Source organism: Neodiprion virginianus, chromosome 5 (assembly GCF_021901495.1).
Source record: "Neodiprion virginianus isolate iyNeoVirg1 chromosome 5, iyNeoVirg1.1, whole genome shotgun sequence".
In the NCBI taxonomy this organism is placed as follows: domain Eukaryota; kingdom Metazoa; phylum Arthropoda; class Insecta; order Hymenoptera; family Diprionidae; genus Neodiprion; species Neodiprion virginianus.
This window is the reverse complement of record NC_060881.1, coordinates 33,404,689-33,426,143: the sequence shown is the minus strand read 5'-3', so window position 1 is coordinate 33,426,143 and position 21,455 is coordinate 33,404,689. Positions and strand designations below refer to the sequence as shown.

At 46.0% G+C, this 21,455-nt stretch overlaps 1 protein-coding gene and 1 long non-coding RNA gene across 2 annotated transcripts in view; one reads left to right on the top strand and one right to left on the bottom strand.

The window, feature by feature from the left end:
• Positions 1 to 21,455, bottom strand: part of LOC124304626 (ephrin-A5) — a 440,201-nt gene that overhangs the window by 66,372 nt on the left and 352,374 nt on the right. The gene's annotated exons all lie outside the window — the stretch shown is intronic.
• Positions 690 to 11,563, top strand: LOC124304628 (uncharacterized). The gene is made up of 3 exons (XR_006908236.1): positions 690 to 703; positions 3,449 to 3,451; positions 11,423 to 11,563. It is a non-coding gene; the product is annotated as an uncharacterized LOC124304628 (long non-coding RNA).

Genomic DNA, 21,455 nt, shown 5'->3' with positions numbered 1-21,455 from the left:
CGGGATGTTAAATTCTGATTTCGGAATCTGACTGAAGGCAAACCTGAAATGGTGTTATCGATGGCCGTGGTAAATTGGTGCGCCGGAAGATGGGCACCATTGATATTTTGAGGTGTCGGGTGTTACCGGGCAGGGAGGGGGATAGTTGGTGGGTCCAAAAGTCGAGTGAACAGAGAGGTGCGCGAGGTCCTTATAAGGGTCGGTCACTGGTCGCTCGTATATAAAATGTTGAGAAATCTGCCGCTAGAATCGAACGACTTCTCCCTGGTCTCAGTATAAAGAGCAAGCTGGCTGTGCAGTAAGGCGAGGTGCGCGGTTCCTCGGGACGGAATCACACTGACCGAAGGTTCGGTTGTCTCGGTTAAATGAAATGTCCGGTGCCATGTCAGTGAATGTCAGACCCCCTCTGAGCCGAGTTCACCGAAACACACCGAGTCCTCCCTTTCGTTACTCTTTTCCTTTTTCTCCCGCTCCTGCGACACACACGCGGCACACGTTCCTGTATATTTACAACAAACCTGATGCCTCGCCCGCGCGTGTATTCCCTGTTCCCGGTATATACCGAACAGGTATGTGCATACAATACTGTATGTACAGGACGCGACACACACAAGTTAAGACTGGTCCTGATTCCTCGTTCTTTATTATCTTGGCACACAGCGTCGCGGAGAAATTCTCAGTGACGTCTGGCTCTTCCGCTCTCGTCGATGGAAAATAAAAAACCTCTCTTCCAGTTTCTATTTTCATTGACGTGTATGCATACGCATGCATTTTATACACACCCGTGTGAGTTCTCCGCTTTTCTCTTGTTTCAAAATTTTCTTACTCTATTTTATCCTCTTTCAAATCGACAAAATACCGCCGCGGCTGCTGCACCATTCGCTGTTTTCTTTTTACTATTTGGAGGCTCTTCTTGCACTCGTTGTGGGTGCTGCGGTTGACCCGGTTCTTCTTCTTCTTCTTCTTCTTCTTCTTCTTCTTCTTCTTCTTCTTCTTCTTCTTCCTCTTTACACGAGGAAAACTTGGCTTAGATAAATAACTCGTTGTCGAGAAAGAGTCTCTGCTTCAGACGAACGGACATACTAGATTCACACTAGAACTTGCCCACGATTCGTCCATTCAGTCGCCGGAGTAGCAATGCGGAGAAATCTCACAGTTCCGAGTCCCGAGTTCGGCGCGGGGGTTCTAATTGAATCAATGATAACTCGGAGAGTAACTCGATACTCTCGCCCTGCTCGTTCCTCTCTCTATCTAACCGGGCATCTATCGCATCCGGCGTTATCTATTTATCGGCCATAATTAAGTGGCTCGAATTTAAATCCTCCGCATTCACTCTCCTCTCCTCGCCTCGATTCGTTTCTTTCTTTCCATATTTTACCTTGTACAATCTTAGAATACAGCAGAGAGCCGCGCGACTCGAGGTAGGAAGGAAGAATAATGGTAACGGAATTTAATACAGTCCCGATTCAATTTTCAGATAATACATAATATGTATCAAGTTTTAACGGGGAAATTGTCAGCTCTATAATAAATTTCCGAAACCGTAACGAACTTCGAATTCGTGTGACCTCATTTATTAACGGTGCAGAGAATAACCGTCGTCACGGTATCACGAAAAAGCGTTGATAAAGAAGAAAAAAACGTCAAGCAAGAACTGTGGGAATTCATTTCTCAGTTAATCGCGTAGTCGCTTCGTTTTATCCGCCTTTGCAATTCCCTCGAGTTAGCGAGCCGAGTTCCGGTAGGTGGAAAATTTTTCCATGACGTAAAACGAGGGAGTACAAATGGTGTAATAAAGCACCGGTAGTGAAATGGCGCGATTTGCTTGTGGAAAGTGAACTCGGTAGCCGCTCGGCGTTGGTTTATCTGATTGGGACGACGAATTCGGAGGCTGCATGCAGCACCAGGGAGCTAGATGAATACCCTCGAGGCGTCGTTTCGCGAGAAGGGTTTTTGCTGTCCATGGTCGTCGGCCCTCGGTGGTGAGTTCACGACGCGCTGCCCTTTAGCGGGCAGCCGCAGCGGCAGCAGTCATCATCCCATCCCGCGTCCTCTTTGTCCCTTCGCCGGCTCCCGGGCGATCCGTTCCGAGGAGGTCATTTCCTTCGTTTCTCCTCTCGGCCGGACGCGTGTAATGATGATTGGCGCTAATTTAACGAGGCATAAAATATTCGCGAATATTCGGCGCGGGGATTCAGTTCCACAAGTATCGGATCATCGTCGCGGTTGGATAAAAGGAAAATAAGGAAAAAGGAGGATCACTCGCTGTGCCGCAGTGACAAGTTCATTTTATTAAGGTACCCGCACCTTCTCCGGATTCACTGACCACTAATCGCGGGTCCCGTGCACCGCGTACGGTTGACGACTGTCAGCGGATGTGCAGGTCGCCTCCTTTGATGTACCAGCTCCCTTGATCCTGGCTTCTTGATCCTCGCTTGTCTCCTCGTCCCGGTTATTCACCGGGTTCCCTCTTTCGGCCGGGGATCAGCAGCCAGCGGATCGCTTCGTTAGCTCGCCATCTTCTTCCTCAACAACGTCTTCGAGCCTTGACTCCCGTCCGCACCGACAAAAGTTCCCTTGCCTTAATCCGACGCCACCGATGTCTTCTGATCCTCGAAACGCGCCACGCCGACTTCTCGCCTTGCTGCTTCGACCAATTACAGCGAGGCGATGATTGAATTATTCCACCACCTCGACGGTTCCTCCTTCACGAAGTAGTATTCCTCGACTGTGCAAGATTCGCGGCATCTTTACCGCGGCAGAAAACTTAAATGCTCATCTTCTTCTACCCAGGTCAGTATTCAAACTCGGCGGTGAAAAACCCACGAGACAATCGGTTGCCACGTTTTGTTACACTCCTTTTTTTCCTCTCTTCAGTATTAATCATTCTGTGAAAGCCACTTCGTGGAACCATTGAACGTCCACCTTCAAAGACGACGTTTTATTCAAGGACCAGACTGTCTGCAACGCCGTTTCTGCAATGCAGACGCGTTTCAGAAGCTTATAGTGTGTCCTCTTGATCCAAACGAGTCAGAGGCTTGAGATTTTCCGATCTCTTAACAGACTATCGAACGTAACTGCTTAAATAAAAGTGCAGAATTATTCTCAAATCTGTCAATCTTCCCAAAAACGCCTGTCTTTAATCCTCTTCGAAATAACTCATTTTTTGTTTCTTCTTTCGCTTATTTCATCTGGCGTTAGGATAATTTCCTATTCAGTACATCAGTTGCTCTTTGTTATCTTGCAGCGCATGATGTGGGACTGGAAAAATATCGGTTTCTTTGTTGGACCGATGGTGGGGGGTTGATCGTTCGTTGTGCGAGATGGTTGGTAGCGCGTTACGACATTGGTGGATAAGCCAGTTCGAAGAATATTAATTAAACCGGACAAGAACGCGTGTAGGTACGTGTGTTATACAGCCGGGCGTTAATTATCTCGGTTTATAAAGTTTGTAGCATACGACCCTTTTGTCCGCTTGATCGCGGCTTTCGAATAGTGCAGCTACCACCACTAATTTCCTTCACACACACGGCTGCTCTCTCGTCGTCTACGTTACTCGCGGCACTGAGAAGAGGAAAGATATAAACAAGAATGAAAAAGGAAGAGGAGAAAGAAAAAACGCCGCGGGAACACCGTACGCAATGTATACATACGAAATACGAACTGCATGCGGGTCGGAACGTCTCGCACTTCAAAAGCTGTTTTCAAAGATCTGGCAAATATATGATCGACAATTTTTCTTTTTCCCTAAAGAAAACAAGGCGGAAGGGAGAAGGCGAAAAAAGAAAAACTGCGACTCACGAAGCGAATCCACATCTATACTTGATACATGGTAGCATACACATCACATCGAAGACAGAAGCTCTCGCGGATGCACCTGTCCCTTTCACCGTTCACCGCCTAGCATATCAAAAGACATGCCTGAGCACGTGTTTTTAGGGTCGGTATGTAGTTGTGTGCTGGGGGAATGAGTTTTGGTCCGACTAGCAACCGCATATAACCGAAACTCGACATTTTCACAGTATCTTTACGAAATTCACAAAAGTAGTTTTAACGGGGTGCTGCCCTTTGGAGAAATGTACGGCAACGTCGAAACCGACCAGGGCATCCCCTTAAGACTTGATCACCAATGATTACAATCGCACTTTTTGCATCGTCCAGTTACACGGTGAAATTATTATTCTATTCTTTTTTAATTTGGTTTGCCAATTGAAATAGTTACTGTTCTCTTTAATGGCTTTTGAATTAATGACTCCGGAAAGTTCTCGTTGTTACTTTCCGCCTCGCCGTTACAGGGACGTAGCGACTCTCTTTAATTCTCGTTAATTTCATTCCCAGTTTTGAAAGTCCGTATCGAAATGTCATGTGCACCCAAGTGTCGGACAATTAGCAAAATTGTTCATTAATGAGAGGTTTCTTCTTCTTCTTACCAGCTTTTTAATCTTTCTTTTATTTTAACTCTCTCACGAAATTGTAACGCCGTGCCGGCGGGGGTTTAATGAGAAGGTAAAACTGCGTATACTGGGAGTCAAGTCCCTTCACGGTGTAAATTTTTATTTACGATTTGCGGTCCCGTGAAAATTTGTTCCACCTTGTTTTACGTAGTCATGCGACACGGAAACCGGTTAAAAAAAAAAAAAAACTGGGCAACTCTCTGTGCAAAGTGCACGCTGGAGAATATCGGTCTGTAGAAACACATTTACTCATGACGGATCCTAATTCAAGACGGAAAAGTAAAGGCAAAAACGGCTGATGACTTGTCCGTGAAGATTTTTTGAATCGAAGGGCTTAATAACGTGCGTTCTCGGCATAAATCTCGCGCAATTAAGGAGATGCTCGCTGCTTGCAGACCGGTGCGAGTTATTTCTCTTCCTCACCAATCTATCAACGTACCACCTGAATCGTCAATGTATATCTCCCGGGTTTAAACCGTGTATGGATAGACGAACGATCAGTACCAAAAGTTGTGTAGGGTAAAAAGTAAAGGAAAGAAGACTTTATCTCCTCGTATCTTCGCCATTAGCTGGCAGCCAGCGACAGCCCGATGATCCAACCTCGGTTTGATGCACTGTCAGCCGTACATCATAAACACATTAGTTCCTATGGAAGACGCGCAATGTGCCCGGCTCGTTCTGTCCGGTAAACGTCACTCCTCCACGGCGCAGACGCCGTTAATACACGTGCGTGTGAACACGCACACAAGATCACGCCGAAGGAGAGACCAGGTGATCGATGTTGGATTATGGACTGCAGGCCCCGGTTCGCGGTCCCATGCAGAGGAACGTTTCGTTAACAAGGCCACGCACGGTCCGTGATCAAATTCGGCCGAGACGAGCATCTCGAAAACTGTTTGGTTACCAGAAGAAGCAAGGATGAGAAAACGAGGAGCGTGGACGTAAAAAATAAAGACGATACTCAGAGAAAGAGAAATATCATCGGGAGAAGTGGTAATGATGAATGCAAAAAACGGATGAATGGCGTAGCTAAACGCCGTGGGCGGGATTTACTCGTGTCGTGTGATCATCCTCAAAACTAGTCGTTCGTCTGATGATGAGCTGCATCAGCGTGTATTATATGGGACCGAAGAAGTGTGGGCACCAACTAACTGGCCAACTATCCCAGAGGGGGAAAATCCAGGGGATACGATGTTTGTGTAACTGGTGGAGGTAGGTATGTAGGGTATACCTGGGGACCCTGCGGACCGTGTTGAACTACACCAGGTGAGTTGATCTGGTAGTTTTAGTGGCGGGAGCAACACACAATGTGGAGTCGGTCCGGCGTGGAGACACTGACGAATCTCCGCAATTAATAAAATGTTTACCTGCTTATTGTCGTGGCTACTGCCCGGCGAACGTCGTCTCAGCGTCTGCTCGTCTCACGGCTCTGTACCAGGGCTACCCTTTTCATCGGACTCTTCACCTCTCTTCTTCTCATTCCGACGTCTTCCTCCTCCTTTCCTGTTTCTTTTCTCTGGTCGTACTACCGTCCGTCCGTCCGGTTTCAATGGACGCGTATTAATTGGGCCCGAGCCACGAACTGGCACTGGTGGATGTCCTCGTCTAGAGTTTCTACCGTCGAGATTGTGCCCTCAGTTGTACGGAGTAAACGAACAGCCAAACTCCTGCTTCCTATTTTCTCTTCACTCTCCTATCTCTCATCTCCATCCATCTCATTGTCGGTCAATCTTTCCTAATATCGTATACCTGCCACCAAGTTACCGGGTTATGTACCTTATCCCACCATTATGAAGAATTCGAGGAATGTCAGACTCCCAATATAGATCAAAGATCACGTTGCCAGATGCGCGACTGACTTTATTCAAAGATTGTCTACACATACACAAAATTTCACAGTCTGTACACTGTAAAAAATGTGGTGTAAAAATCAGACCGGTGTGGACTATAATGATATATTTTTTGTAACTTAGTTAAAAATTTAACCTCACATACTGTTTAATGGATATTAAACAGTGTTAAATCGATATCAGACGGAATTAAATTGTCATTACATAGTGTTAACTTGTCATCCAACAGTGCTGAATTGACATCAGACCATGTCAAACTATGATCAGATAGTGGTAGAGTGACACCAAATTATAGCCAGCAGAAACAAAGAAGCTCATACAGTGTGCCGAAATGTGGATTCAGTGGTTTCAGATTCACAGAATTGTACAGAAAGATGCATGAGGTCGGATTATTCTGAGAAAGAATGTATCGACTGATTTTTCATAGGCTTTTTTGCTCTTGTGTCATTTGAATCTCGGCCAAGACTCGACAAGAGTAGTTACCTATGGGAAAACAAGGCGTGTATCTACGGATAGCACGTGATCAGCCACCTACGTTGTCTTTGAGAGCGAATAGGTGAGCTGATAGTAGGTCTAGATCCTTGCAGTTGGCATCAGGGTCATCGGGGAGCGTGAGAATCGAGTTGGTGTTTGTGTTTATGGATGTTTATATGCGCCAGTCAGCGGTATGCAGATCGTCATGCAAGGCCGAGAGCGAGAAAAAGAAAGAGAGAGGGAGAGAGAGAGAGAGAGAGAGAGAGACAGAGAGACATCGGTCTATCTCGGAGCGTAATAAATCGACCGTATGGTTGGAGTCGCTAATTTTGAATGGTGGCTCGTTTGCGCGCGAAACTCAAACGACCCCCGTCTTTTCTTCAGCTCATCTTTTTACCGCATGCGCGGGACGATGCATATTTTCTTCTATTTTTTACGCCAGACGTTCGTCTTTCTCGGCGAACCAGCTGAACAGATTGACGAGGCAGCCAACACAAGACTTACACAATGTAAGATTTACGAGCATGGACGAGCTCGCAGTGACTCGAGGTGTAGAGGCTCTTTGAAAAACCGACGTCTTGGATGCTGTGCGTCTGCAATTTTGAATAAAAATGAACCAAACTACGGTTCCCGGTTCCAAGTTCCTGGTTCATTCTTAGCGCAAAGAGTCGACAGATCAACGCTATAGCGGCGACTGTATATTTTATCAGGAACCTCGATGCTAGTCTCGTGGTCTCGCGTCATCCATCTGGCTTTTGTTCAATACTCTCTTGCCGCTGGATCCTTTTACCAAAAACAAATTCCAAACCGACTTCGAGACCGGTGCTGCCGTGCAATTCTCGTGCAGCTTGTCACCGCGTGTACGTCATCTCTTAGAGTAAATAATCGCGTGCCACGAAAAGAGTTGCTGACCGTGCACAGAGCGAGGCTTGCCTTGGCCAGTCATAGCAAACCATGAACCAACTGCGTTTGGCTCCGCTGAGTTGAACCGAGCTGGCTGGTGTATTTCACACGTGTCAATCCCGCCAAGATTTACCGTCGTTTGTCGTCTCGTCTTTCTCTCTCACCTCCTCATTCTTCTCGACGTTCTTTTTATACCTTTTCTCGCCACGTCCGTCTCCCGTCTCGTCGTCTTCGTCGCTGCCGCCACCGCCTCCTCCTCATCCTCTTCCTCCTCAACGCGCCAGTCCGTAAATCATCCGCGTACTTTTTTCAACTATGCAGTTTTGCACTCTCTTGCGATTCCGCGGCGATCGGTACGGGATAGCGAAAAACCGATCGCCAGCCCCCACCGGAAGCGGTCATTGCCTGCACAGGCAGCGCCGCGATTTTGGGCATAACTGGAGTTTTATTTTCACGGGGAATTAGCCGGGAACAATGACCCGCGGATGAGCTGTGACTCGAGTACCGGAATCCCAGGCGGTATGGCGAGGACCGGTTCTCAAGGAGTTCCGACGGTTTCGGCCCGGTTTCAGGGAAGAGCCTAGACCGAGAACGACGACGGCTAGGCGATTCCGTGGCAGGAATCCTCACCTCGTTCCCACGCAATTTGCGGCCAGTTTGTAAGTATCACCGGTTCCGCGGAGCGGCCTGCTCTTACCGGGTGGAATCTGGTATTCCACTGCACTTGGTGCCGCAGCCTCCGAGTGAAGCGAAGAGAAGAGGAAGAGGAAGATGGAGGAGGAGGAGGAGGAGGAGAAAAAGGAGGCTCAGTGCCTCTCCTAGAGAGTCGAGAGACTATGCGGCCGGAGCTGAAGGCAAGAAGACGGCTAGCAAACCGACTCCCTTCCCTTCCCTCCCTCCTCCTCCTCCTCCCCCCTCTCTGAGCTATTCACGCGCCGCGGCTTTACATCGCGTTAATGAAAAATACGTCCAAAGTCTGTCCGCACAAAAGTGCATAACAGATGGCTATCTGGGGCTTACTTGACCGTCGTTAATACGCCGCGTTGTCGCTTCTTAAACACCACAACGAGCCCCATCACCACCAGCTTTAAGCGTCCTCGTGGCTGACGGCGCAGGTGGATAATGCCTACATGCCCTGCCTGCAGAATAGACCCGGTCAAACCGCTAGGAATTTTCCGAGGCTTATAAATGGGAGGTGCGAGATGAAACTCACCATCCGAACAGTTTGCTCCACTGTATTTAACGAGAAATGGGTCGATTCATCAACTTTAACAAAAATATTATCCAATTTATAGTTTCTTTTTTTTTCACTGAAAAAAAGGTTGATCTTTTCGAACTTGAAAACCATTTTTGAAAAAATATTTTATAATTTTTTTTCCGATCGCACGAATCGTATAAAAATTCACAAACGTGATTAAAGGATTTTTATATCTTAGTGTACACTGTAAAGTATAACATGTCCAAACTGCAGTCAGATGAAAATTCTTACCGGTATAAAAAGCTGTCCGAAAGTTGGAGGATCGGGTGAAAAATAAGAAACGAACTGTGCATTTTACATTAACTGTGTAATGGCTGTATTTTTCAGCTGTTGGATAAAAAATTAACAACTCAGTAATCTAATTTCACAATAATTGCTGTAGATTCTACTGTGAAATTCAGCTGGTACAATATAAGTTACCATTCTTTTTTCATCCATATCGCGTTTACGGACGCAATTAAAACGCTTCATCATTAAACGCGTTTCTTAGATTCGGAGGAAAAGTTTTAATATGAAAAATTTCTCCGATATTCGTTCATTCGTTTTGTTATTTCACAATATTTGCGCGCCTCTTTCACAATAAAGATGTTACTTATAGGTATAATAATAGTTTTACTACCTTATACTGATATCTGCTCATCCTTTGGTCAGGTGCCTATTATATGGAGGCTACACGAAGGAGCCGCGGAGAAGGTGAGCGGCCGCTTTGATCACTTTTGACATTCGGAATTTTCATAATTTATTCCGAGTCGACGGGCGTGGACGACGCCCCCTTCACGGTTAAAGTGCCGTTAACCCGATATTTACTTGTGAAACTCTTACCTGAACCCCGTCGTTTTTGGTCATTTTCACCTGGCCCGCCTACCCCGAGTTATATGGTCCTTAGGTATGTACATACGAAACCCAGGACGAAAGGACGGTTCGACTAGTTCGGGAATTTAAGCACGGTCGACAATTTCCACGCCCTTGAGTTTTCCCGTCACGCTGAGTTTCGTTTCATTTCATTTCACTCCTTCAGTATCATAAACGAATAGAATTTAATGTGAAAAATAAAGAAATAATGACCAAAGGAAATTCGACTCGGTTCGCAGTTTACAGATTATTATTATCCATCAGGATTGCACTGAAATCGTGTAGGTCTCATATTCGATTAGGTGGTCTCCCCGCGGTTTTAAGGGTCGGTTGGTGTCACGGGTGGTATTTATCTTGTTCAGTAGCCGGTACAGGCGTTCACTGACCAAGGATTTTGGACCGAAAGGCTATTCGTTTCTACCTGCGTCGTAAGCTAAGCTGGCAGAGTAAAGCTATAGGGTTGTGCTACGGTAGAATATATTGAGAAACGACCTACACCTGGACGGTAATGCGCGACATACGGACAATGGGTGGCATGTAATAATTTGAAAATCTGAAAATATCACCTCGCCAACGTAGTCTCCAATTATAAATTTAAATATCCCCAAGAGCAGCTGAGCGGACCGGGAGTCAGGCATTCAGGCAAGCAGGCAGGCAGGCGGGCGCATTTGAATAATCATAAAGCGTCGATAATAACAGCTCTTATAATCTGCGCGCGAGTCTAAAGCCGCGGCTATGAGCGTCAGGCAAGGACACGCTTCTCCCATCGTCGCCGAATATTAAGGATGTATTAAGAATATTATTAAAAGAATCTTTTGAGAAACACACCGCACTGCACAACGACAGCGACGAAAAAATATCTACCGATATTAAGAATATTCAGGGAATGCTCAACAGCTTGTAGCATTAACATTAAACACGCTGGTATTACCTGTGTAAATCACGTCGTACCCCCACCAAGCATATTTGAACCAGACCGCAGCCATTTCTAGGCAAATCGGAGGAGGCTCACTTCGACCAACTTATTTTCATAAGCCTTCGTGCAACCTCCTCGGTGGCTTCGGCTTCTATTCGTTTCTCCCTCGTTTTCTCTTCATAGCCGACAAACACCAGAAACATCGTTTGAGTAACACGAGGAGGAAAAATTTACTGGCCTAAAAGGAGTTGAGTTACAAAGAATTTCTACTCTTTCACGCATTTGGGAAAATCGAAATTTTCGCGCAGACATTCAGAGATGGCTTGACCATTTTTGATCAAATTTTGACTAGTTTCAAGGTAAACGATGTCGACACAATACCACCAAATTTCAACTAAATCGTTGGATCCGTTTTCGAACTATTTTAGAACGATAAATGTACGTTTCTGCACATGAGAAGGGAACGGCGAAGCCAGTTTTGTTCGAAGTCATTGCGATTACGATTGAAAAAGAAGCGCTTCGATTGAGACCGAAATGATGAAAATCCGTTTATTCTTTATCGAGATACCGTCGGAGAAAATATTGACCACACACTCAAAATGATCGGAGGTGATTCTGCAGACTTCAAAACATCGATATCTAGTCAAAACTCTAACCTCCATTCTCCGACTGATCATATTGTTACAAAGGGTGAAATCACCCGTTTTGCCCCTAGTGAATGATCTAGTAGTCATCATAGATAAAAGACGTTTATAAACCTCTTATGTCTTTCAAAAGAATAAGGTTGCTGCGTCAACCAACATTATTGTAAAAAAAGTCTATCTCGAGGCTTTAAAAGGAGAGCTTCGTCACAAATTAAATCCTTTTCCTTTCTTAATTTTCCGCTTTGTAACAATATTATAACAGCTTTCCCTTTTCTTTGAATACAGAGAAGTCAAGAGTGAAAAATATACCTGTCTTTTCCGGAAAACTTTGAGTCGCGTTCCAAAATGGATAACTACCAGCAATGTCGAAATAGTTCATCTGATGTTAATAGCACAGTTTTGCTCACGTTTGTTAATCTATATAGAGAATCGAGGAGCGAACGGACGACGTCGCGGTGGAGATAAAACCGGCCAAGTTTTTTGTCTCTATTATTCTTTTCCTTTTTTAGTAAGGAGGTCGCTTTTTGGGGTTGTGCCGATTTCAGTGTCTTTCTCGGGCTCTGAAGGCTCGTGGCACTAACCTATAGCAACGCGAAAGGCGCTGAATGCGGTGCAGGCTTCTCTTTGGTTGGGACTGAATATAAGAGGGAACCATAACATAACACCTCGCCAAGTATAGCCGGGGCATTGAGGAGCAGGGCAGCATTGTCCGGCGTTACAATGGGTCACTCGCTGAACCAAATGACCCGTATGTATTTATTTATACTACATAATATAGGTATGTGCCTTAATACCTACACGTGTAGGCAAGGTATATAATAGCGCGTTGCCCAGTCGAGTCTCACGGGGCGAGAGATGTTCGTCCAGGTTTTTCCTCTCTGCCCCCGTAGGTTTCTATTTATTTTCTTATCGAGCCTTCGACTCCGTTTCTCGCTCCTCGGATTCGTCAGGCTTCGTAAGAATGCCACGGCAAGAACTGTCCCGCCTAACGTCAAGGAGGCCTTGTACTGATCCTGGGATCATCTTCGCGCCGATTGTGCTCGACATTGTGCGTAACCGTCCTCTGCAACGGATCAGGAACACACTAACCCCGTGCTCGGCCATTGATCAACCGCACGAATCAGACTTGGAAAAATGAATGACGGTTTTAAAGGTTCACGTTCCTTGACCCTACGGGTCTCGTCGCCTCGTCTCGCTGCAGCTGAACCACGAAATTCCCAGTGCTGATCGGGTAAGATCGAAATTTTATAAGAAACTACTCGAGGCTTCTCCTTGGGGCTGCAATTACTTCCCGTATAAACCCATAGGAATAATCCTTGTCGCGTGAATCAGATTTCTCCCTATCCATTAATTGTCTGGGATGCAATGTGGGCGGTAGCGCCGTTCACCTAATTGCCATCAAGAGATAGTGAACCGGTGGAGAAGAAGAAGAAGAAGAGGAAGCCTCCCTTTACTAGGGACTCGTGTCGGACTCCTCCGGACCTCCGGGGAGACGCTATCGGCATACCTTTATCACAAAACGTGGTGTGTAGCACCTAGTCGAAGAATAAATGTTCACCGAGTGTTCTGCTGAAATAAAGTGCACGGTTATTGATTGATGCATGGATTTCAGGAGCTATTGTGGAGGGACGTATGAGCAATGATAATTCGCGAAATATCAGAGCAGGACGATTGATTCGAGAATGAAAGGAGTAGATTTCGAATCGAAAAACAGAGTCCGCACCGATGACGAATTGCCTGAGAAAGCTATTGGTCCGCAATGCGCTTCGAGCTAATGGGCTAGGTGAAAGAGAGTATAACCACGGGTTAGTATTGGAGGCTGTGCGAGGATATGTTGTAACGCTGGTATCTTAAAAGGGACAAAAAGACTGGCAAAGCGGACTATTAGTCACCCATTACTGGACCCTGAGCGTGAAAAAATATGAACTGTAAATGCGAATGTGATTCTGTTACGTTAAAAATTCTAACCCGACGCCAGCGCATGCCCATGGGGTCCATTAAAAAATCCGTGACAAATTCAAGGACATTTCCAGGCTGTTTTCAAATTATTCAAGGACATCAAAAGTAGAATGTTTCCACGACACAAGGAAAATTCAAAGATAGTTTCCAGGACTTTTGATGGACAAGCAAAACTTAAGGACGTTTCCAGGACCACTGGACCCCATGGTAACGACTGCTCCGAATTGCGTCGCCTGAGGTTGGCGACGTGGAGTCAAGGTTGAAATCCTGCCCGCGTCCTCAAAGAGTGACCGACTCCCAATGTGCGTGGGCCGAGCCGCGGTGCTCAGATCAGAGCTAAGTGGGTGTCCGAGTAAAAGACTCCTCGATAAACTCCCGTGTTCATCGCATTGGCCCCTGACACTCGGTCGTGTTCAGTCTCAGTAGGGCCGTTAACCTCGTATTAGTAAACTTTGGGCAAAAGTCGGAGCATGATGCCGCGTTTTCCGGCAGCCGAACATCGAGGCGTGATCAGCAGAAGTACCTAAGTAATGTGGTAGAGACCAACACAAGCCAAGAGGAGTCGAAATTTTGGAACAGGCTGTGTTTCTGCTCGGCGCCGGAGCAGACAATGCGAGTTATTACCGAGAGGATGAATGCAAGTGCGAAGGCTTTAGTTCTTTGATTGGATTTGATACGCGTACCTCGGTGCTCGCCCACTCTTCTACTCTCCACGTGACGTGAATTGCTCGCTATTTACTCAGCGGTCTTCAAGGCTGACTGTCCGATTGCGTTATGACCTAGCTGGCTTACACGGTTCCGCTCTCGAGCAGAGCCATTGTGTTTTCTGATACCAAGTACTCGCTGCGGATCAACTCGCTGATGTTTACCGGTTCAATTAACGCCAGCCAGATGATGGCTGGGGGATTCCCTGGTGCGGTGAACCTACCAGGCCGGTGAAAATTTGACTTATGCTTTCAATCCCAGCTGCACGGTACTATATGCATTGGTTATTTGTAGACGAGTTGTTTCGCTCGTTACGCGACCAAAGCTTATTGAAGCAGCATAGCTCGCCTACGCCGCTTGGCTTCTTTGTCCTTTCGAATCGAGAGATTAAAACAAGTTGGGAAATTCTCACCTCGGTTTACTCATCCTGTTAGATAGTTAGTCCCGCATTCTAGTGCCTCATGCATGCATGTTCTTATACGTCGACGCGCGCGATGGTCACGGCAGTAAAATTCACCAGCGGTTAGTAGACTTCCTATCAGCCGGTGAACTACTCCGGCGAGTTACTGGAATGTCTGGATCGGGATCCAAACAGGTATACCTATGTACTTCGAGGCGTGAACCCTTTCAGCGAGGCGCAGATAAGAGGAGTAGGTATCTTTGGACAGCTCTTCTTCTTTCTCTCTCTTACTTTCTCATTCAGGAACTAAATAATTCTCCTACGCCATTTTGTTTTATCTCTACTGCTTCGATCACACGTTCTGTTACTATACCTGTACACTGCATACTATCCTAGACCTTCATGTATCGAGTATCTATTTCCTATCTTTTTTAGGTCCCTCCACTTCTACTATCGCTTCACCGTTTCCTGTCAACGTCGAAGACATCGTTTTAAAGATGGAGGATTTGGACTTGGACAACCACGATTCACGATTACCAGTTCGAATTTTTAGAACTTCAACCAGCCGCAGCCCTGAGCACTTATCCATTTTTTTCTAAGTGGAAGGGTTCCATAATCGTATTGCGTTTTCTTTGACTGTGAAATTCTTTCCACTGATCACTGTTATTACCGATCATTATTATCGACTCTGATTCTCGATTCCAGTGCTAGACGCGCTCATAATATTTTCATTCAGTCAAGTCCCAGCGCGATTTTGCAGGTGCGAATTTCTCGCCTGTCGAATCGTATTACACTGCCCTGATATAAATGGTGTAACTTTTTGTATCTAATGGCGGGAAGACGTGCGTTCGGCCGTGAAGATTGTAAGATCGTGGCGCACGGAAATGAATGGTCGTCAGGAGTATAAGGCTGATGTGAGTTTGCAGAGTGGGTATCGCAAAAAGTGTTGTTACACGACGTGTACTGTGGGCTTGTTTGTAACTCGTCGTTTACTGGGGCTCCCAGATGATCAGCTATCCCGAAGTTCCCGCCGCTTCCTGGTAAACGGTACTGTACAATCGCCTGCGGTTAACCCTGGTGAATAGCCATTTGTATATAATATATTGTATCGGTAATTCGATAATTTGTCGGTGTTCTTCTCGAACGAGTCCAAGCTTTTTCGTTCCATTCGGTTGCGTTTCAGGACCGCGAACATTCTTACAAACCGTGGTATGATCTCGTGCCCCATTTCTTCAATATGCATCGAAATTCCGCAGTACACAACGTAACAAATAGTGAGGTCACGAAAAACTTATGGAAGCTGCCCCGCTTCCGAAGGCAGGCCCGAAAGCTCGAAACTTTTCCGAGACCCGAGCTGCCGACCGGGCGTATGATTATTGGGCCGCATGGCGCACGGTGTAATATTATGTCATTGTGGTTTCATCGGCACTGCGCAGGCCCCGGGGCTTGTTGCCGGGCCCCTCAGAGCGGCCGGTCGCTCGGACCGTGAGGAGGGCCCGTTGCTCAACGCTCGCCGGCCTGAGCAGAGCGAGAGAAATTGAGAGAGAGAGGTCCTTAATAACACGTTCTCTTCTAACCTCTGTACCCCGGGGAGTCCGCCGAGCTGTGAGCGAACTGGTGAACTGGCTCTTGCCAGTGTGTATGTGTGGTGTGTCGGGCTAGCAGGGGGTGCCGATGCGATCCCGAGGAAGTGGCTTGCCGAGAGCGGAGTGAGAAGAGAAAAGCGAAAAAGCACGTCCTACGTTCCTGCTAAACTGTTGATCTCCCTCTTCCCGTCCGCGTCGCTCTGTCATTATCGTTTGTTCAACTCGCCTCCGCTGATGCTGAGCTTCGTGTCAGTCCTGGATCACCTTTTCCTGGGTATACGTATATACACTCGACGTGGATGAACTCCGGCTAATCATAGCAGTGGTTGAGGTTACTCCAGGTAGTGGTAGACGTTCAAGTTACGGGTATTTCGTATTACCGAAATACCGGTAAGCACCGGTATTAACCAAAAATACCGCCGGCTATGGATGGAGAGAACATAATGTGGTGAAGCGTACCCTCATCCAGAATAACGCTAATTATCCCTTCTGTAACAATCCTGTAAAGTGTTTACCCCGGAGAAACGCTTCAGCACGATGTTCACAAATGTCATCGTTCAGCCCTGTATCAGAATCAATGAACCTGAATTAAGTAATGATATCGCTAATCACTAATATGATTGTATTACGTGTATGTTTAAATAAAAATTTACTTTGTTGAAAGTACTTGAGTACAAATCTAGCCTAGAAACTCTTCAATCATAATAACAGTGCATATACTTGGTATAAAGATTGCAGTCGATCAAAATATCGAATAAATTTCACATACTTTTTCTACTAGTTAGTTATAATAAACCGCTAATAAATCGTTACGGTAATAATCTACTTTTGACGGTAAAGGTGGTATTGAACACTCAGTGGGACTTGTTTTGATTCGCGAATTACGGTCAGGATTTCGTTAGCGTGATTCCATTCAACAGCGACTAATGACTAATTAGGAGAATCATCAGGACGGGTATTAGCGGTGAATCGACGCTGGTCGATATAGGTGAGCCCGTTAGTTTCAGAAGCGGGTTTGCGCGGTGTTCTAGCTAATCATTTCTAGAGTGCGCGTGCGGCGCTTGTTGGCGTTGGCGTTGGAAGCAGATAGACGGATCAGCGAGACGTGAGCCGCGATTTATTTCTCAAATTTAGCCGCCCCGCTGCGCAAAACGAGCGGCAGGCAATCGCCAGACGAGTTGTCCGAAATGACCAAGACTTTTTCAGGAACAGGTGCGGGGAGTTTTTGCCATGTTGAAAAGTGTTCTTGAGAAGTAAGTCGAGCGGGAATATCCTGCAAGCCTTCTGCGTGAATGGAAGTAAAAGCTGGTTATATTTCTCACCAGTTTGATGGCCGAGCACTGATGCTGCATGGTCGTTAATAATGATTCACAAATTTTACCTGATGGCGTTGTCGATGTCCTGCTTCCCGGCTGCGTGTCACTTGGCAATAAAGTCAGACCTTAGCACTGGAGATCATAACCTGATATTTTTAGTGCTTTTTAATTAGGTGTCAGTTTTAGCACCTGGTGCTAATTAACCGGCGATATAATAGACAGAGCGCTTTAATTGCTAGGACGTCGATAAAGTTCAACCTTTCCATGTGTTATACGTACCTACCCAATTCTTCGTTACATTCACACGGCTGATACTCATTGTCAGTTAAAGAGTGTGTAAGATGAATTTTTTCAGCGACCTCTAACGGCGCGGAATAATCATTCATCGTTGTTTATTAAAGTAGCCGAAAACCAGGAACCATTTGATGTGCGTTTCAAAGAACTTTGCGCGTCCTTGCGAAGTGGATAAACATATAAGTATAGCGATATAATTTCTTATTCTGGTAATGTTAATTTTATTTTTCACACCCCGAGGATGGATATATAAATACAAACGGCGTAGTCGTATTCAAAAAATTTGCATAATGGCTTCCTGACATGTTTATGTACACACCTCGAAGCAGCGGCAGCCTGGGCTGCAAAATCGTTTCTCGGTTCTTATGCGATACGTGTTGGAGCGCAGTTGTTGAAGCGAAAGTAGGTATTATAATACCCATACGATACGAGGTGCAGGAGGTCGCGGACCAGGGATTAAAACTCTGCCATTATCCGCGCCCCGGGTAATCGTAAATACTCGATTTTTCCCGGCTACCAAAGTCCCGTGCTGCCACAATACTGTAGCGCACGAGTAAGTACGGGTGCACATCAGCAGCGCGGATGACGTCACGCTCGACAAACAATTCTACAAATATTGTATATTGAGCTAATTGAAATAAAAGTGTTTGCCCTGGGATAAACTACCGGAAATCATCTGACTAGAAGCTCTCGTATTTTATATTCAACAACGTCTGCGGGTGAACGAATTACCAACCGGGTGACGATTTACTTGAGTAATTTCATCGAGACCGAAACAAAAGTAATAAATTAAGTGAGTGTGGAAATTTGTCGACTATAAAGGGAACGATTTCTGTATCAAAGAAGGAAAAATTGTGCTGGGATGTTGCTTCGAGGTAGGAAATATTACTTCTCAAGACTTCGTCAGTAAGGTAAGTATACCAGTTATCGACACGTTTAGACCCAATTATTGATGCATTTATTTTTCAAAGTTCCAAATTGACAGCACAACTTATGCATTTCTCGATACATAAAATCAATGGCTAGAGGGTTCGACACTGCAAATTTGTTATTTCGGTAATTTTATAACTAAGGATCAAAAAAAGGTCAATAACTGGTATACCTTACCTGAAATTCGGTTTTGAGCTCTTCCAAATCGGACACCCTGTGTGCGTTTTAGAACACTGAGAATCAAGGTATGGGTTTGTTTACGTTCACCCGATGCACATACCTATCTCCCGTACACATCTGCTTGTTTATAATGCGCTAACGCACACACGCAGAAAGTTACACTGCTCGTGGTGGCCGCGCATGCACCTCGGTTTCGGGGTCCCATAGCACACGGGTATAATTAAGAACCTTAAATCGCGGAAGATCGCCGGTTCGTAGGCGTGTCCGCTCTCCTCCACGCATCAATGCCCGTCAGTCGGTTTGGAATCTCGGTCCGTAGGTAGGAAGGAAGGCTGCAGGAATAAGGTGTACCCACATGCATTCATTCGTCCAGGAGCCCGCAGATCGGAGAGCCCTCGAATATTCCCCGGGCGACGATCAGATCGTAATAAAAAACATTTTCAGTCTCAGTTTCGATCTCGTTTTACCTCTCAGAATTAATTTTTAACAAGCCTTCTCGGCCCCGTGCGTAGATTATCTCTCGATTGATGTTTTTCATAAAGAAATACGTTGCCGCCCATCATAACCTCTTTCTATCAAGTTCATCCTAACCTCTCGTACCCGTTAACGCCGCATCTCCGTGGCAGACGATTCTGATCGTTTGTCTTCCCACCAATCAGATCTCGCGGGTCAGAAGTTATAGAGATTGTTCGATACTGTCGCTGTACACTGAAATAAGTATTACTCGACAAAAAGCTTTGAAAATTAGGTGTTACTAACTTTAAGACCTATCACTACGGCCACCTTTCAAAATTGTGGACCCAATGATCTGATCTACCGTGACTGTATCTGGAAAGTGGAAACCCAAAAACGCATGCGCGAAATCTCATAATTCATTAGAAAATTCTACTATTTCGCACCCAGTTTGGCATCCACTTGTCAGGTTGACCAACTCAGCTACGGCTAAACGTTAGCTATCAAAAATGAAGAGGCATTTCGAAGTTACTATACTTTAAGATTTTGAGATATATTCGAAATGTAGCGGGTTTGCATTTCGTTTAACTTGACCTTAAAACAGACGAAAAAATCTTGTGCATGCGCAATTGGGTATTCAGTTTTCTGAGACTGTCACAATATGTACAGAGAAATATTCAACTCTGCATTCGAAATCGTTTATACCGCAACCTGTTCCCTTGTGTGAAGTCTGTAAATGTAATAGCGAGCAGATGCAGATGTATCATCCGGTTTTGTGCTTACTTTTATGACCATTATCGCGAACCTTTGTGTTTTTATCAATAATTCTACCCTGTTTTGTTTCCGTTGTAAGTGTTCGTATGCGCGAGGGTCGAAGAGGAACCCCTCTTCTCCCCTCCTTCGTAGAATTGAGCGAGTTGCAATGAATAATTCATTGGCCAGAGGCAAGAAACGTACCCAGTTGACTCGGCTTGACTCGGTTTAATGCCATACACCGGTTAAGGGGCGGCAGTCTACCGACTAAAATGGCTGATTGACTGCTGCCGCCCGGGTAAGAAAGCGTCAGGAGTCTTACGGCGCGTCCCGGGGTGGCCCAGGAGGCTCGACGGCCTTCCCGCACTTCGTATTGCGGTGGTGAGTTGGGTTTCCCGATGGCTGAGGTGGGGAAAGGCGCGATAACTCGGGTCGATCGAACGGTGAACGAATGGTCGCAGGTTGTGGTGTCGCAGTTCGAAATGTTGGTAACCAAATACACACGGGGTCCTGAAACCTCTGAGCGTCCGGCAAACAAGACGACAGTTTGTATCGAATCTCTTCCCTTTGCCCGTTCGCGGTCCACTACCTACCAACCTTCCTACCAACCCACCTTTATGGATGGATCGGTTCGCCGCGCTGACACCTGTCCGACGTGTTAGCATCACACACGAACAACCGGGTATCACGGTGTCATCATACCATGCACGATGCGCCGTTCGTCGTTAGCTTAACACAGCGTTTTACACATCCGCCTAACCGCGTCGTCGTCGACCCCCAAGCCGATCGCGTAGGTCGCGGTGGGAAAATTCAGGGAAACTTACAGGTACACGAGGATCGGTTCACGGTTCTTGATACCCCTCCCCATTGGTCGAGGATCATGTGTACAAACTTGTACTCGATCTTCCGACGTAGGGAGTGTGAAACGCTTCCAGACGGATTAAATGTTTTATTGAATCTAGTCCCAGGAACGAATGAAGTAATAGGTGTCATCTGATAGGACGTGCTGCTTCAGTAAAGTGCCGTTCGGTTTGTTCGGTTTAGAAATGATTTCGGCAAGTCACGGGGACCAAGATTAAACCGCGTGTCCCTTTTGTGGATCAGCCGCAGTGCAACGGCTCCCAATCCCCTCTCACCTCGACGAGTTCTACCGATCGATAATTAATTGATGGGAACCCTAAGATATCGCGGGAGAACTCTCCTGGCCTCTTGATCGTAGTTATAGTTGGGTCGATTTGAAACGAGGCAAGGTGCTCCTCCGCATCGCTTTCCGATCACCTTCAATCCTAATTATTTTTAACCTTTTTCTTTCTTTCGTTTTTATTTATTTTTTTTTATTTTTATCATCACCGGATCCTTTCATCCACGAGTTATACACGCCTTTGTCGGAGTAAAGAGACTCGCCAGTAGACCACCTCAATTCGTTTGGTAACTACTCCGTGAAATATCGTTTTGATTCCCTGGGTCGTCAAACTTTGGCTACAGGAAAGACGCCGGATTTGTCGGTCGGTAACGGAGATACCGATAT